Source organism: Rattus norvegicus, chromosome 7 (genome assembly GCF_021556685.1).
Source record: "Rattus norvegicus strain SHRSP/BbbUtx chromosome 7, alternate assembly SHRSP_T2T, whole genome shotgun sequence".
NCBI lineage: Eukaryota > Metazoa > Chordata > Mammalia > Rodentia > Muridae > Rattus > Rattus norvegicus.
Window position 1 is genome coordinate 18407056 of NC_141540.1, and position 18010 is coordinate 18425065.

Here is an 18010-nt window from a genome sequence, read left to right on the forward strand (position 1 = left end):
CCAGAAAAACACATAACATGTAAGAAATGAAAACTTGTGACTAATGTACTAAGTTTTTTTTATTGCACATAATGTTTTTATTTTTTAATTCATTGAGATGAATTTTACATCATAAACTTAAACATACTAATCTGAATTATTTGATGGCATTTAGTACACTTTCAATATTGTATTGCCACTACTTAGATCTAGTTCCCAAATATGCTCACAGCCCTCAAATAAACTACTGCTTCCACTAAGCAACTCCACCCCACCTTTCTCCAGGCCCCTGGCAACCACCAATTTCTTTTCAGTCTCATGGATTTAATGAGTACTTTAGTTTTTTTTTTTTTGTTTGTTTGTTTGTTTGGGGTTTTTTTTTTGTTTTTTTTTTCTTCCTTTTTTATTAACTTGAGTGTTTCTTATTTACATTTCGAGTGTTATTCCCTTTCCCGGTTTCCGGGCAAACATCCCTCTAATCCCTCCCCCTCCCCTTCTGTATGGGTGTTCCCCTCCCAATCCTTCCCCCATTGCTGCCCTCCCCCCAACAATCACGTTTTGACGCATATATTTTTATTTTTAGGGAAGATACATTGCAGTTATCTGCTACTCACCTAGTATTTGTGAATTCATAATGAGAATGTAGTGGACTCTAAAATAGAACAGGGATGCTCATATGTTAGGGTCAGAATTAATGAAAATGTGAAGAGAAGGCACTACTCTCAGTAATGTGTGCATGTAATCAAAACCATAATCCTTTTTAACTCTTCTTTTATTATTTATTTTTTAATTTTATTTTTCTTGGATATTTTATATATTTGCATTTCCAATGTTATCCCCTTCCCCCTCTCCCATCCCTAATGCCCCTTCTCCTGCTTCCATTCCCACCCACTAACTTCCACCTCAATACGCTGTCATTCCCCTTCTTTGGGGAAATGAGAGTTCATAGTACTAGGTTTTTTTTCCTATTGATGTTGGACAATCACATCCTCTGTGACATATGTGGCAGGCATTGGTACTCATTGGTTGGTGGTTTAGACCCTGGGAGCTCTGGAAGGGTCTGGTTGGTTGATATTGTTGTTATTCCTATGGAGTTGCAAACCCTTTCAGTTCCTTCAATCTTTTCTCTAAATCATTCATTGGGGTCTCAATGCTCAAAACTAGGATCATTATGTTCCCTGATTTGTCACCTTGCATTTCAGTGGCATGAGACACAGTAGTGTACATAAAATTTCTTGATCAATATCATAACACATTCATTGCATAAACAGTGATTTGCAGGGTATGTAAAATATGTTGTAGAGTATTCATAGTAAGAAAATTAACATGAAAATAAAATATTGTCTATACTATAGCACAAAGTATTTACCCACCATAACAGTTGTCTTATGGGCTAGGAAATAATTCCTGTTTGAAATATTTTTCTTCAGTAACCTCATACAATAAACATAGAGATTCTAAACAGATATTAAGTTGTTTAGATAATTTCTATATATACACTCATGTCAGAAAGAAAGTAAATTTGTGGTGCTTATCTGCAAGGAGGATACTGCAGATATATTAATTCAATTTTCAATCATGGATAAAGAGAAAGGAATAGTAAAGATAATCATAATTTACATGAAAGTAGTAACATGTTTTCTACAATGAATTTAAGATATGGATCTCAAGTGATAAGTTCACCTTGACAGTTGGTTACCCAGGAATGAGATTCAAAAAAGTGTCTGAAATGGGCAAAATTTTGTGTGTAGATGTTTAGGTATCATAGAGTGATCTCTGAATGATCCGTAGGAAAGCAATTAGCAGGTAAACATAACAGTTATTGTATTAAGTTTTATGAAGCCTGCTGTTTTACTCAACTAGGTTATTGATGCCTGACATGGGTTTATCTATTTCCAGTAATGAGTCCCTCCAGAGTAGTATGTGTATATTACTTTCAAGGGCTCCCATATGATCACTTTCCTGCTAAACTTTTGTGTCAAGAAACACAAGGGAGTCCAACCCTAGGATCTTGCTCTCTTAGAGGAAATAATTTTAATTCTGCCTGGAGAGGAGAATTATGTTCTTTTACATAATGACCTGTTTTGTTTTTTTCTTTTTTGTTTTTTTGTTTTGTTTTCTTTTTACTGAGTTTGGGCCTGAAGGATAATGTGCACTGGAAATCTCCAAGGATGGAGAAAATGATTCTGTAAGTTTCTCAAGCTGATTAGAGTTACATAATCAGTCATCAAGTGACAAACATCGCAAGGATTTGCACACACACACACACACACACACACAGAGAGAGAGAGAGAGAGATACACATATACATGGGGAAAGATAAGAAAGAGATTGATGCACACACATACTCTCACGCATATATATGCTACACAATGGGACTTAACACTTCAAGACTTAGATCTCACCTGAAATATCAATTAATATGCTGTTCTCTTGGCTTTTTATTTTCTGGTTTTTACAGATGCCAACTCTCATCTCCATCACTGCCTTCTCTTCCTGCCTAAATGATACAAAACACTATATTTATCAAGATGGAACTGTAATAATTGGTGCATTTCTACCTATTTTTCAATTATACCCACTGAAGGAAAGGATGAATTGGAAAACATTACATTTTGACATAGAAAATGGAATAAAGTAAGTGTATTCAATTGATACCCTTTTTTTAAATATTCAAGTGCTTCAGGTTAAGTGTGGAATTTAACACTATTGTATACATTTCTCATCATGAGCCTCTGTATCTCTTCAAGATGCTCTCTTTAATTTTGTTTTCCTGTTGACTATTTTTAATCTTTCAAGTGGGAAGGGAAGAAAAAGATTTGGTTACAGAATTTTATGTTTTGTATTATATAGGTAGAATTCACCTACCTTCCCCTCTGCTTTCTCTAATTCCTTGCATTCTGAGCATATACAATGATTTCTCTGTATTAGAATGGTTGTTCATAGTAGCTTGGCACACAAGTCCATGAAATTGAAAAATTTCAGTCATGACTCTGTTAGACCAGGTAATACCTTTGAAATCTGTGACTTTGAATTTCCCCCTTAGGTTTGAGTTTGATAATTGTTGTTTGTTTCATCCACCTTTGATTTGGCTGCAGTATAGTATGAACTAAAACTTATGCAGCTTCACTTCTGTTTTGTATCCTTAACATTTTGCAAAGATTGAATGCAAATATTTTCTACCTCTTTTGTTATCATATTTTTTAAACCTAGTTACAGCTACTCAATCCATGTTTCCATTACACATTTACTTGATTTTATTGATTATTCATACAGATATGTTCTATGAGCTACATTAACTGTGTGTTTTTCCTTAGATCATCTTAAATCTACAGGGATAACACTTCTGTATGGACAGTTTTTTCCAGTTACCTTGGTGAACATAGCAAGAAATTTCAATAGTCAATTATTTCAAATGAAATAAAATGTATCTCATAATATACAGGTATTTCTATAACAGCAGGGAATACTAAAATTAAATATTAGAAATGGAGAAACAAACATGTATCCAAGACTGAAGTCAACATGGGGAAGTAAAAATACACAATGAATGTCCAGCTCATGGTCAATTGACAGGAAATTTCTAAAATAGCAAGGATTTTTGGGAAATTGACAATGAAACATTTTGCTAACATCTTAGTATGGTGATAATTATCTCATAAGGTCAGTGAATAGGGGAAATAACTCAGAAATAAAATGCGAGTAGATCATGAGGACATCTTTTCATATTTGAAATAGAAAACATGATCAGAGGAAAACAAATTTCACAACTAGGTGAAATATTTCATGTCTACCTCTCCAAGTCCCAGAGTTGTATTTTGTTTTTGTTGTTTTGCTTTGTTTTATTAGTTTTTCAAAGAATAAGGCCACAGATGTTTCTGATTTTCCTCTGTCCTGCAGTATGCCCTCCTTAGTGTACACTGTGTAATCTGCCATGTCTCTACGGACAGTATATCAGTAGCAGTCTGGAGAGCATTAACAAATTATTCCTCTTACAGTAAAACAAATTTAAGGAACTAACTCTTCAAATATAAAAAAGAAAAGAGTGATTTTTCAGATGATTTAATAGGTCATGCATTAACTAATTATTATTCTGAGATGATTTTGCTATTTTTAATATATATTAAATATGTTTGCCTTATATAACATATTTTAAAAGTATCTACATTTGTACAAGATAGAGTATATGTATAGACATGCAGTAATTAATATATACTATTTTCCATCATGCTTCTTATTAAATTTATATAATATAGGTAGAGAGTGTATAGTAAGTTTGAAATAGGATCCTCCTGACCATCTTTAGTCCATTCTTCACACACTCTGGTCCTATGTGAACAAGTACAAACATCATACTTGCCAGGAACACAGAAGTCATGTGTTTATGTGTGGCTGACATTATCTACTACAACACTGATGTTTGAAATTATCTGTTTGTGATTGACGTTTATTTTATTATTTTTATATTAAATCATTCTATAATAACTTATTGTAAGTTATGAATTTTTAGTAAAAATATATTGGAAGCAGAAACAGCAGTAAAATATTTAAGAAACTTCTAGCCAAAATGTATTACATATGAAATGAGTTTGGAATAATTTTCTGTAGTGGCTTTTATACAACTATGATATTTCTCCGCAAAAAAATCACTGGTTATGTTACAACTTAACACGTCATTTGGGTAAATTTTGAACTGTACAAAAATCTTAATTATTAAAGAGTAAAATCTATGGTTCAAAATTATTTACATTAAAATAGAAGTCACTAGTCGGATTTTTTTAAAATTTGAAATGCTATCCCCTTTCCAAGTTTCCTCTGCAGCAAGACCCTACCACATTGGCCTCCCCCTGCTTGTATGAGAGTGTTCTGCCACCCATGCATGAACTCACTCCCTCCAACTCACCCTGGCATTCCCCTACACTGGGGAATGGACCCTTCACAGACCAAGGACCTCAATTCCCATTGGTGCCTGACAAGGCCATCCTTTGCTACATATGTGACTGGAGTCATTGGGCCCTCGATGTGTACACTTTTGTTGGTCGTTTGGTCCCTGGGAGCTCCAGGGTATCTGGTTGATTTATATTTTTATTCTTCCTATGGGATTGCAAACCCCTTCAGCTCCTTCAGTCTTTTCTCTAACTCCTCCACTGGCGACCCCGTTTTCAGTCCAATATTTGGCTGCAGGAATCTGCCTCTGTATTTGCCAGTATCTGGCAGAGCCTCTCAGGAAACAGCTATATCAGGATCATGTCAGCACGCACTTCTTCGCATGCCATATAGTGTCTGGATTTTGTGACTGTATATGGAATCAATCCCCGAGTGGGATAGTCTCTGGATGGCCTTTCTTTCACTCTGTGCTCCACATTATGTCTCTCTATCTTCTCCTATGAGTATTTTATTCCCTCTTCTAAGAAGGACTGACTCATCCATATTTTGGTCTTCCTTCTTGAGTTTCAGGTGGTCTGTAAATTCCATCTTGGGGATTCTGAGCTCTTGGGCTAATATCCATTTATCAGTGAGGGCATACCATGTGTGTTCTTTTGTGACTTGGTTACGTCACTCAGAATGCTATTTTCTAGTTCTATTCATTTACCTAATAATTTTATAAAGTCATTGTTTTTAATAGCTGAGTAGTACACATTATGTGAAAATACCCCAGTTTCTGTATCTATTCCTCCATTGAAAGACATGTGTATTTTTTCCAGAATTTGGCTATTATAAATGATGTTGCTATGCAAATAGTAGAGCATGTGCCTTCTCATATGTTGGAGCATCATATGGATATATGCCCAGGAGTAGTATAGCTGGGTTCTCAGGAAATACTATGTGAAATTTTCTCAGGAACTGCCAGACTTATTTCTAGAGTGGACCACCTTGCAATCCCACTAACAATTGAGTGGTGTTCCTCTTTCTTCACATCCTTTCCAGCATGTGTCACCTGAGTTTTTGAGCTTAGCTATTCTGAGTTGGGTGAGGAGTAATCTCAGGGTTGTTTTGATATACATTTCCTTGATAACTTACATTGTTGAACATTTTTAGGTATTTCTCAGTCATTCAATATTTCTCAGTTGAGAATTCTTTGTTCAGATCTATAGTACATTTTCATAGACTTATTTTATTCTCTAGAGTGTAATCTCTTGAGTTCTTTTTATCTATTGGATATTAGCCCTCTATTAGAAGAATCTTTGGCAAAGGTCTTTTCCCAAACTGTTGCTTGCAGTTTTTCCACTTGACAGTATTTTTGCCTTACAGAAGCTTTGCAATTTTATGAGGTCCCATTTATCTACTGTTGAACTTACAGCATAAGTCAAAGTTTCAGGAAATTTTTCCGTACTCATGTGTTCATGGCTCTTCCACACTTTCTCTTCTATTAGTTTCAGTCTATGTGGTATTATTTGGAGGTCCTTGACCCACTTGTACTTGAACTTTGTACAAAATGATAAGAACGGTTTAAATTGTGTTCTTCTACATGCTGAAAAACAGTTGAATCAGCATCATTTGTTGAAAACGTCTTTCCAGTGAATGTTTTTAGCTCCTTTCTCAAGGATCAACTAACCTTAGGTGAGTGGATTCATTTCGGTATCTACTTCTAGTCCATTGATCAACCTGCCTGTTTTTCTACCATTATCATACAGTTTTTATCATGATTGCTGTGTCATACAGCTTGAGGTTAGGGATGGTGATTACCTCCCAAGTTCTTTTATTGTTGAAACTAGGTTTTGCTAACCTGGTTTTACTGTTATTCCAAATGAATTTGAAAATTGCTCTTCCTAACTCTATGAATAATTGTGTTGAAATTTTGAGGGGAATTGCATTAATTCTGTAGATTTTTTTTTTTTGGAAAGATGGCCATTTTAATAAATTAATACTGCCAACTCATTAGCATGGGAGGCTTTCCAACTTTTGAGATCTTCTTCAATTTATTTCTTCAGAGACTTGAAGTTCTTGTCATACAGATGTTTCACTTGGTTGACTAGAATCACATCAAGGTTTTTTTTTATTATTTTTGTCTATTTTAAAGGGTATCTCTTCCATATTTTCTTTCTCGGCCTGTTTAACCTTTGAATAGATGAAGGCTACTGATTTGATTGAGTTCATTTCTTATCCAGGCACTTTGCTGAAGCTGTTTATCAGCTGTAGGAGTTCTTTGGTGGATTTTTAGGGGTCACTTAAGTACGCTACCATATCACCTGCAAATACTGATATTTTGGATTGTTCCTTTACAGTTTGTATCTCTTTGTCGACTTATTCTTGTCTAATTGTTCTGGCTAGGAATTTGAGTACTAGAAGGAATAGGTAGAAAGAGAGAGTGGGCAGCCCTGTCTTGTCCCTGATTTTAGTGGGGTTGCTTGAAGATTTTTTTCCATTCAGTTTGATGTTGGCAACTGGTTTTCTATATACTGCTTTTACTATGGTAAGTCCTGGGTTTGAATTCTTGATGTATCCAAGATTTTTACCAAGAAGGGATACATAATTTTGTCAAATGATTTCTAAGGGTGTACTGAGATTATCATATGGGTTTTTTTTCTTTGAGTTTGTTTACATAGTGTTTTATGTTAATGGATTTTGATACATTGAGCCATCCCTGAATCCTTGGGAAGAGGCTTATTAATCATGATGGATGATTTTTTTATTGTGTTCTTGCCTTCAATTCAGGAGAACTTTGCTGAGTATCATTCAGTGAATATTCATAAGGAAAATTTGTCAGAAGCTTTCTATTTTGGGGGGACATTGTGTGGTTTAGGTATAAGTATGTTGTAGCTGCATAGAACAAACTGGGTAGTGTTCCTTCTGTATCTATTTTGTGAAATAGTTTGAAAAGTATAGGTATTAGTTCTTTGTTGAAGGTCTCATCACATTCTGCACTAAACGCATCTGGTCCTAGGCTTTTTTTGGTTGGAAGAGTTTATTCAGTGCTTCTATTCTTTAGGGTCTATGGGACTATTTATATGGTTAATCTGAACCTGATTTAATTTCAGTAACTGGTATCTGTTTAGAAAAGTCCATTTCCTTCACATTTTCCAGTTTTGTTGAGTATAATCTTTGTAGTAGGAACTGAATATTTGTTGAACTTCCACACTTTCTGTTATTATGTGTTCCCTTTGATTTCTGATTTTGTTAATTTGGATTCTGTTTAATGGGTTATATATTTTGTTGATTTTCTCAAAGGACTAGGTCCTGGTTTTGTTGATTATTTGTATAGTTCTTTTAGTTTTCACTTGGTTGATTTCAGGACTGAGTTTGATTATTTCCTGCACTCTATTCCTCTTTGTATATTTGCTTGTTTCATTTCTAGAGCTTTCAGGTATTCTGTCATGCTGTTAGTGTTTGCTCTCCCCAATTTATTTTTGGAGACACTCAGAGCTATGAGTTTTCCTCTATTGTGTCCCAAAGTTTGGCATGTTGTGCTTTCATTTTCATTAAATTCTAAAAAGTTTTTATCTCCTTCTTTACTTCTTCCTTGCCTAAGTTATCATTTAGTAGACAATTGTTCACTTTCCATGTGTATGTGGGCTCTCTCTAATTTTTGTTGTTATTGAAGACCTGACTTAATCCGTCATGATTTGATAGGATTCATGGGATTAATTCAATCTTCTTATATCTGTTGAGGCCTGTTTTATGACCGATTATATGATCAGGTCTGGGCATGGTACAATGAAGTGCTGAGAAGAAGTCATATTTTTTTATGTTGAAATGTTCTATAGATATCTGGTAGTACCATCTGGTTGATAACTTCTCTCAGTTTCACTCTGTTTCTGTTTAGTTTGTTTCCATGATCTGTCCATTGCTGAGAGTTGGTTGTTGAACTCTCCCAAAGTTGTGTGAGGTGCAATGTGTGCTTTGAGCATGAGTAAAGTTTCTTTTTTGAATGTGTGTTCCTTTGTAGCATAGATATTCAGAATTGTTAGTTCATCTTAATAGATTTTTCTTTTGATGCATATAAAGTGTCCTTCCTTATCTTTTTTGATAACTTTAATTGAAAGTCTATTTTATTCAATATTACAATGGCTACACCAGTTCATTTCTTGGAACCATTTGTTTGGAAAAATATTTTCCAGCATTTTCCTCTGAGAAAATTTCTATATTTATCACTTAGGTACATTTCTTGTCCTGTTTACATGTCCAGAGAGTTATTCTCTGTTATTTTATCACATTATTTAGTCCATTGATGTTAAGAGATTTTTTAAAAAAGGGATTGGTGTTTTCCCTTATTTTTGTTGTTAAACATTGAAATATGTTCGTGTGGCTATCATTTTTTGGTTAGTTAAAAGATTACTTTCTTCCTTTATCTAATGCCAAGTTTCCATTGATATGTTAGAATTTTCCATCTACTCAACCTTGTAGGCTTAGTGTATTGGAAAGTTACTGTATATATTTGGTTTTCTCATGGAATATCTCGATTTCCCTGTCAATATTAATTGAGAGTTTTGCTCCATTTTATAGCCTGGAGTGCCTGTGTTCCCTTAGGGTCTGTACGATAAATGTCCAGGATCTATTGTATTTCATAGACTTTGTCCAGAAGTGTAATAAAAATCTGATAGGTATTTCTTTATATGTTACTTGTCCTTTCTTCTTACTTCCTTGTTTTGTGCACATGCTTTTTTTAATTGTATATTTTTATTTACATTTCAAATGTTAATCCCTTTCCCGGTTTCCCAGAAATAAGACTCTTATTCCATCCATCGCCCCTTCTTCAATAATGATTCCCTGTCCATCCTCCCCCTTACTCCCCCACACTGACATTCCCATACACTGGGAATCCAACCTTGGCAGGACCAAAGGCTTCTCCTTCCACTGGTGTCCAACAAGTCCATTCTCTACTACAAATGAAGTTGGAGCCATGAGTTAGTGCATGTATAGTTTTTGGGTAGTGGTTTAGTCCCTGAGAGCTCTGCTTGGTTGGATTTGCTGCTTTCAGTGGTTGCAAGCCTCTGGTTGGTTGATATTTTTGTTTTGTGTGGTTGTAAGCCCATTTCAGCTCTTTGAATTCTTTTCTTTTTTTTTTGTCCTTTTTTTCGGACCTGGGGACCAAATCCAGGGCCTTGTGATTCCATGCAAGTGCTCTACTACTGAGCTAAATCCCCAACAACTTCAATCATTTTCTATATCCCCAAAAGTGTGTCCCGTTCTCAGTTCAGAGGTTTGCAGCTAGCATTGCCTCTGTATTTGACATACTCTGGCTATGTTTCTCAGGATACATCTATCTGTTTCATTTCAGCATGCACTTCTTAGCTTAATCCATCTTATCTAGTTTTGTTGGATACATATGTTTCACATGTGGGGCAGGCTCTCAATTTCCATTCCTTCAGTCTCTGCTCTAAAGTTTGTTTCTGTATCCCCCCTAGGAATATTTTCCCCCTTTTAAGTAGTACTGAAGAATCTGCACTTTGGTCATCCAGACCAAAATGTATGACCACATTTGCTCATACTTCTTGTGCTTCATTTAGTCTGTGGATTGTATCAGGGGCAATTCAAGCTTTTGGGCTAAGATCCATTTATAAGTGAGTGTATACCATGTGTGCTTTACTGTGATTGGGTTACCTCACCCAGGATGATATTTTATATTTCCATCCAGTTGTCTATTAGTTTCATGAAGTCATGTTTTTGATAGCTGAGTAGTAGTCTATTGTGTAAATGTGCCACATTTTCTGTATCCATTCCTCTGTTGAAGGACATCTGGGTTCCTTTCAGCTTCTGGCTCTTATAAATAAGGCTGCTATGAACAGAGTGGAACATCGGTCTTTTTTGTATGTTGGATCACCTTTTGGTTATATTCCCAGGAAAAATATAGTTGTGTCTTCAGGTAGAAGAATGTCAAATTTTCTGAGGAACCTCCAGTCTGATTTGCAGACTGGACCAACTTGCAATACCACCAACAATGGAGAGGTGTTCCTATTCTCTACGAACTTGCCAGCATCTGCTGTCACCTGAGTTTTTTTATCTTATCCATTCTGACTGGTGTCATGTGGAATCTCATTGTTGTTGTTATTTGCATTTTCCTGATGACTAAGGATGTTGAACAATTCTTTAGGTACTTCTCAGACATTTGATAGTCCTTAGCTGAGATTTCTTTATTTCTGTACTCTACTTTTAATAGGGTTATTCGGATCTCTGGAGTCTAACTTCTGTAGTTCTTTTTATATTTTGGATATTAGGCCTATATTGAATATATCATTGGTAAGGATCTTTTCCCAATCTGTTGGAAGCTGTTTTGTCTTAATGACAGTGTCCTCTGCCTCACAGAAGTATTGCAGTTTTATGAGGTCCCATTAATCAATTCTTGATCTTAGAGCACATGTCATTGGTGCTTTGGTCAGGAAATTTTTACCAGTGCCTATGTGATTGAGATTCTTCCCCACATTTTCTTCTATTAATTTGAGTGTATCTGGTTTTATGTGGAGGTCCTTGATCCACTTGATTTAAGGTTTTACAGGGCAATACAAATGGATCAATTTGCATTCTATTATACATGTTCACCTCTAGTTTAACCAACAGCATTTGTTGAAAATGCTCTTTTTCCAATATATGGTTTTAGCTCCTTTGTCAAAGGTCAAGTGACGATATGTGTGCGGGTTCATTTCTGGATCTTAAATTCTTTTTTTTTTCTTTCCATGTGGAGCAGTTTGATAAGAGAAGAGTAGAAGAGGAGAAAGGTGGACAGTGATGGACAGATTGAGGTGGGAGAAGGGGAGAGGATAAGAGCTGTGAAGAACAAAGAGTAAGCGAGAAGTAAGAGGGGAGTCTGGTCTTCAATTCTATTCCACTGATCTACCTGCCTGTCTCTGTACCAATACCATAGAGTTCTTTTTATCACTATTGCTGTTTAATACTGCTTGAGTTCCCCCATAATTTCTTTTATTGTCGAGTATATTTTTCTATATCCTGTTTTTGTTATTGCAAATGAAATTGCAAATTCTTCTTTTTAGCTCTATGAAGAATTGATTTGGAATTTTGATGGGGATTGCATTGAATCTGTAGTTTTTTGTTTTTTGTTTTTTGTTTTTTTTTTTGGCAAAATGACCATTTTCACTATATTAACCCTGCCAATCCAAGAGCATGTGAGGTCTTACCATCTTCTTAGATTTTCTTCAATTTCCTTTTTCAGAGACTGGAAGTAATTGTCATACAGATCTTTCACTTCATCGTATAAAAATCACACCAATGTATTTTATATTATGTTGGACTATTATGAATGGTTTCATTCCTCTAATTTCTTTCTAAGTCTGTTTATTCTTTGAGTAGAGGAAGCCTACTGATTAGTTTGATTTAATTGTATATCCAGGCAGCTTGCCCAAGTTGTTTATCAGATTTAGGAGTTCTGTGGTGGCGTTTTTGTGGACACTAAAGTATACTATCACATCATCTGCATATAGTGATATTTTGACTTCTTCCATTCCAATTTGTATTCCTTTGACCTCCTTTCACTGTCTGATTTCTCTGGCTAGTACTTCATGTACGATCATAAGAAAATATAAGAGTGGGTGGCCTTGTATATTCCCGGATTTTAGTGGCATTACTTTAAATTTCATTCCATTTAATTTAATGTTGGTTACTGTTTTGTTGTATATTGCTTTTACTATGGTTACATATGGTCCTTGAATTGCTGATCTTTCCAGGACTTTTATCATGAACGGATGTTGAATTGTGTTAAATGCTTTATCAGCATCTAATGAAATGATCATGTAGTTTTTTTCTTTGAGTTTATTTATATAGTGGAATACATTGATTGCTTTTCCTATAATATACCATGCTTGCGTCCCTGGGATGAAGACTACTTGGTCAAGATGGATCATCATTTTGATTGTTCTTGGAATCATTTTTTGAGAATTTTATTGAGTATTTTTGCATTGATATTCATAAGAGAAATTGGTCAGTAGTTCTCTTTTTTGTGTGTCTTTGTATGGTTTAAGTATGAGAATGATTTGGCTTCATAGAAGGAATTTGGTAGTGTGTTTCTATTTCATGGACTAGTTTGGACAGTATTGGTAAGAGGCCTTCTATGACGATCTTGAATAATTCTGAACTAAACCTATCTGGTCCTAGGCTCTTTTTGGTTGGGAGACTTTTAATATTTGCTTCTATATCTTTAGGAGTTCTGGGATGTTTAGATGGTTTATCTGTTCCTGATTTACCTTTGATACCTGGTATTTTTCCGGATATTCGTCCATTTCCTCCAGATTTTCCAGTTTCATTGAATATAGACTTTTGTACTAGGATCTGAAGATTTTTTTTAATTTCCTCAGATTCTGTTGTTTTGTGTCCCTTTACATTCCTCATATTGTTAATTTGGACACACTCTCTGTGACCTTTGGTTAGTCTGGTTAAGGGTTTATCTATCTTGATTTTCTCAAAGAACCAGATCCTGTTTTTTTTTTTTATTCTTTGTATTTTTTTTGTTTCTACTTGGTTGATTTTAGCCCTGAGTTTGACTATGTCCTGCCTTCTACTACTCTTGGCTACATTTGCTTCTTTTTGTTCTAGAGCTTTTAGGTGTGCTATCAAGCTGCCGACATATGCTCTCTCCTGTTCCTTTTTTCAGGCCCTTAGAGCTATAGGAATTCTTCTTAACCCTGCTTTCCTTGTATCCCATAAGTTTGGGTATGTAGTATCATCATTTTAATGAAATTCTAAGAAATCTTTAATTTCTTTCTTTATTTCTTCCTTGACCAAGTTGTCATTGAGTAGAGTGTTGTTCAACTTCCATGTATATGTGGGTGTTCTGTCATTATTTTTGTTATTGAATACCAGCCTTAGAATGTGGTGATCTGATGGGATGCATGGGGTTATTTCTATCTTTCTGTATCTGTTGAGTCCTGTTTTGTGACCAACTATATGGTCAGTTTTGGAGTAGGTACCACGTGGTGCTGAGAAGAAGTTATATCTTTTTGTGTTAGAATGAAATGTTCTATAAATAACTGTGTAGACAATTTGATTCATACTTCTGTTAATTTCTCTATGTCTCTATAATTTCTGTTTCTATAATATTTCCTTTGATGAGAGTGGAGTGTTGAAAACTCCTACTATAATTGTGTAAGGACCAATGGGTAATTTGATCTTTAATAAGGTTGTTTTTATGAATGTAGGTGCCCTTGTATTTGGAGAATAGATTATCTTTATTATTGAGAGTTCCTCTTGGTGGATTTTTCTTTTCATGAATTTGAAGTGCCCTTCCTTCTATTTTTTGATGATTTTTGGTTGAAATTTAATTGCATTTGGCTACTCAGCGCATTTGTTTGTAAATTTGTTTACTAGCCTTTTACTCTGTCCTTGTCTCTGAGCTAAATCTCTGTATGCAGCAAAATGCTGTGTCCTCTTTACATATTCAATTTGTTATTTTATGTTTTTTAATTGGGAAATTGAATGCATTGATGGTGACAGATACTAAGGAATTGTGGTTTTTGCTTCCTGTTATTATTTTTTTTTGTAAAAGGTGGAATTATGTTTGTGTGTCTCTCTTCTTTTTGGTTCTTTGCAAGGAGATTACATTCATGCTTTTTCTATGGTGTGGTTTCCTTTCTTATCTTGGATTTTTCCATTTAATATCATTTGTAGGTCTGGATTTTTTGAAAGATATTGCATAAATTTTGTTATTGTAATGGAATATCTTGGTTTCTCCATATATGTTAATTGATATACTAGCTTGATATAATATCCTGGGCTGACGTTTGTCTTCTCTTTGAGTCTGTATGGCATCTGCCCAGTGTCTTATGGCTTTCATATTCCCTGGTGAGAAGTCTGGTATAATTCTGATAGGTCTGTATTTATATATTACTTGATCTTTTTCCCTTACAGCCTTTAATATTCTTTCTTTGTTTTGTGCATTTTGTTTTGAATATTATGTGACAGGAGATATTTCTTTTCTGATCCAATCTATTTAATGTTCTGTACTCCTCTTGTATGTTTATGGGCATCTCATTCTTTAGGTTAAGGTAGTTTTATTCTATAATTTTGTTGAAGAAAAACTACTGGCTTTTTAAGTTGGGAGTCTTCACTCTCTTCTATACCTATTATCCCTAGGTCTGATCTTCTCATTGTGTCCTGGACTTCCTGGATGTTTTGTGCTAAGAGCTTTTTGTGTTTTACATTATTTTTGACAGTTGCATCAATGTTTTCTATGGTGTCTTCTGCCCCTAGATTCTCTCATCCACTTCTTGTATTCTTTTGGCGATGCTTGCCTCTATGACTCCTGTTCTCTTCTCTAGGTTTTCTATCAGAAGGGTTGTATCCCTTTGTGCTTCCTTTATTGTTTCTATTTCCATTTTTTAAATCCTAGACAGTTTTCTTCAATTCCTTCACCCCTTTTTTTCCTGTAATTATTTAAGGGACTTTTGTGTTTCTTCTTTAAGGGCTTCTACTTGTTTACTTGTGTTCTCCTGTATTTCTTTAAGGATTTATTTATGTCCTGTTTAAAGTCCTCCATCAGCATTATAAGATATAATTCTATATCCAAATCTTGCTTTTCCAGGGTGTTATGATATTCAGTATTTGCTTTGGATATAAAGCTGGGCTCTGATGTCGTTAAGGAGTCTCAATTTCTCTTCATTAGTTTTCTGTGCTTGCCTCTCAGCACCAGGTTGTCTCTGATGTTAGCTTTTCTTGCTGTTTCTGATAGTGGCATTTTCCCTCCCTAAGGCCTGTGTGTCAGCATTCCTGTAGACCTATTTTCTTTCAGCTAGATCTGGGAACAGAGATCTCTGCTCTTAAGTGTGTAGGCATTCCTGGCCATGGGCTTTCAACTCTTGGAGCATGTAGAAATATGAAGTCTTCTGCCCCTGACTCCTCCTAGGTCCCTGTGCCAACTGGCGCGATATGACACTAGGTGATTTCCTCTTTGCTTGAGAATGTAGGCAGAGAATATACTTCTCTATGTTCTTAGGAGTGTCTGCACTTGGGAGTGTCCAACTCTCTCCCCCACAAGATTTCAGTGCAGTTTTGTGACTGGTTCAGTTCAGTTCTGGGTGCACACCTGACCCAACATGTTCCTAGGGCCGACTGCTCCTATATTCTTGTATCCAGAGGCACTATGCGGTTTTTTTGTAGGCCACGGATGTGGGAGAGGTGGCCAGAAGTGGCAGTCTGTCCTGCGGTCTCAGGATTGTCCAAACTTCTGGGTGTTCAGCTCTCTCCCCCCACATGATTTTGCATTCAATGTTTTAATTTTTTTAAAGATTTATTTATTTTATGTATACAAGTACACTGTAGCTGTCTTCAGACCAGAAGAGGGCATCGGATCCCTTTACAGATGGTTGTGAGCCACCGTGTGGTTGCTGGGAATCGAACTCAGGACCTCTGGAAGAGCAGTCAGTGCTCTTAACCACTGAGCCATCTCTCCAGCCCAATGTTTTAATTTTTATACTACAGAAGGAGTTTCTTTTCTATTCCAGACTATGTGGAATTCTATAGCTTTCTTGTACGTTCATGGGCATTTATTTCTTAAGTTAGGGATGTTTTCCTTTATAATTTTGTGGAAGATGTTTACTGGACCTTTAATTTGAGAATCTTTGCTATTTTCTATACCTTTTATTATTAGATTTTACCTTCTCATTGTGTCCTGAATTTCTTGGATGTTCTGTGTTAGGAAGATTTTGTAGTTTGCGTTTTTTTTGATTGTTATGTGAATGTTTTCTATGGTATGTTTTACCCATTGTAGTCTCTCTGCTATTCCTTGTACTCTGTTGCTGATATTGCATCTGTGACATCTGATATTTTTCCTAGTTTTTCTATCTCCAGGGTTGTCTCCCTTTGTGATTATTTCATTGCTTCTCTTTCCGTTTTTATATCGTGGGTGTTTTTTTTTTTCTATTGTTTTATCTGTTTGTTTGTCTGTTCCTGTATTTCTTTAAGGGGATTTTGTCTTTCCTCATTAAGGACTTCTATTGTTTATCTGTGTTTTCCTGTATTTATTCATGGAAGTTATTTATGTCCTTCCTAAAGTCCTCTATCATCATCATGAGATGTGAAATTAAAACTGAATCTTGCTTTTCTGCCGTGATCGTGTTCAATACTTCCTTTTATTTTAGAACTGGGTTTTGATGGTGGCAATTAGCCTTGGTTTCTGTTGTTTATGTTCTTTTGGTTGCCTCAAGTCATATGATTATCTCTATTGGTACCTCTCCTTCCTGCCTGTGACAGGAATATCTGTCTCTCCTTTGATACATTGTTGACTATGTGACCTTGTGATTCTGGGATCCTATGATCCTGACATTTTCAGTGTTTTAGAGCTCCTGGCAGTCAAGCTTTCTCAGGCTGCTGCAGGAATGGTTGGAGAGCCAGAGCACTGTGTTTCCACTAGGCACTCATATATGCTAGACAGAACCATTTCAGGCTGTAAGGATCCAGTGCCTCTCTTTGCGCAGGATTTTGTGTTTCCCTGGTTCTTGTGGGGCTCCCAAATACACTGGTTGCAAAATATGTTGTGGCTTCAACTGTGATATTGAGTGTGTTAGAGCTCCAGTGCTCCTGACTGTGTCTTATCTCCTGGGAGTCACGCTTCCTCTGTTATCCTTGGTACTATGATTCTGGGTCTTTCAGGGTACCTGGGAGTCAGCATTCCTCTGGGTGTCTTAAGAGTTGATGCAGAGCCAGAACCCCAGGGCTGCTCTGGGTCAAGGTTCAGACCATAAGGAACCCACTCCACTGGCTTTGTGGATGGTTGTGCATCTGGGGATTCTGGGCAACCCAATTAATTTAGGTGTTGTGGTAGAGTTGTTGCCTCTCCTGTGATCCTGGGTATTCCAAAGTACTTGGGAGTCGGGCTCCCTCTGGCTGTTGTGGGACTGGATACAGAACTAGTACCCAAGGTCTACTCAGGGCACTGTTTCAGACCTGAAGGAACCCATGCTACAGGCCGGGTGGGGTTTCCTGCCTCCCTGTATCCAGGGTACCATGTTACTCCAGTTTTCCAGGCAGATATTGCCATTTCTTCTGTGATCCTAGGTGTTTCAGAGCATCTGAGCATTGGGTTCCCACGGGGAGTTGTAAGAATGGAAGCAGAGCTAGCACGCCATGTCTGCTCCTGGTACAGTTTCAA

The 18010-nt window shown here is 36.1% G+C and overlaps 1 pseudogene; it reads left to right on the forward strand.

Moving 5' to 3' along the window:
• The first annotated feature begins 2401 nt into the window (after positions 1–2401).
• The window catches only part of Vmn2r116l-ps3 (vomeronasal 2, receptor 116 like, pseudogene 3), a 37051-nt pseudogene continuing 21442 nt past the window's right edge, over positions 2402–18010 (forward strand).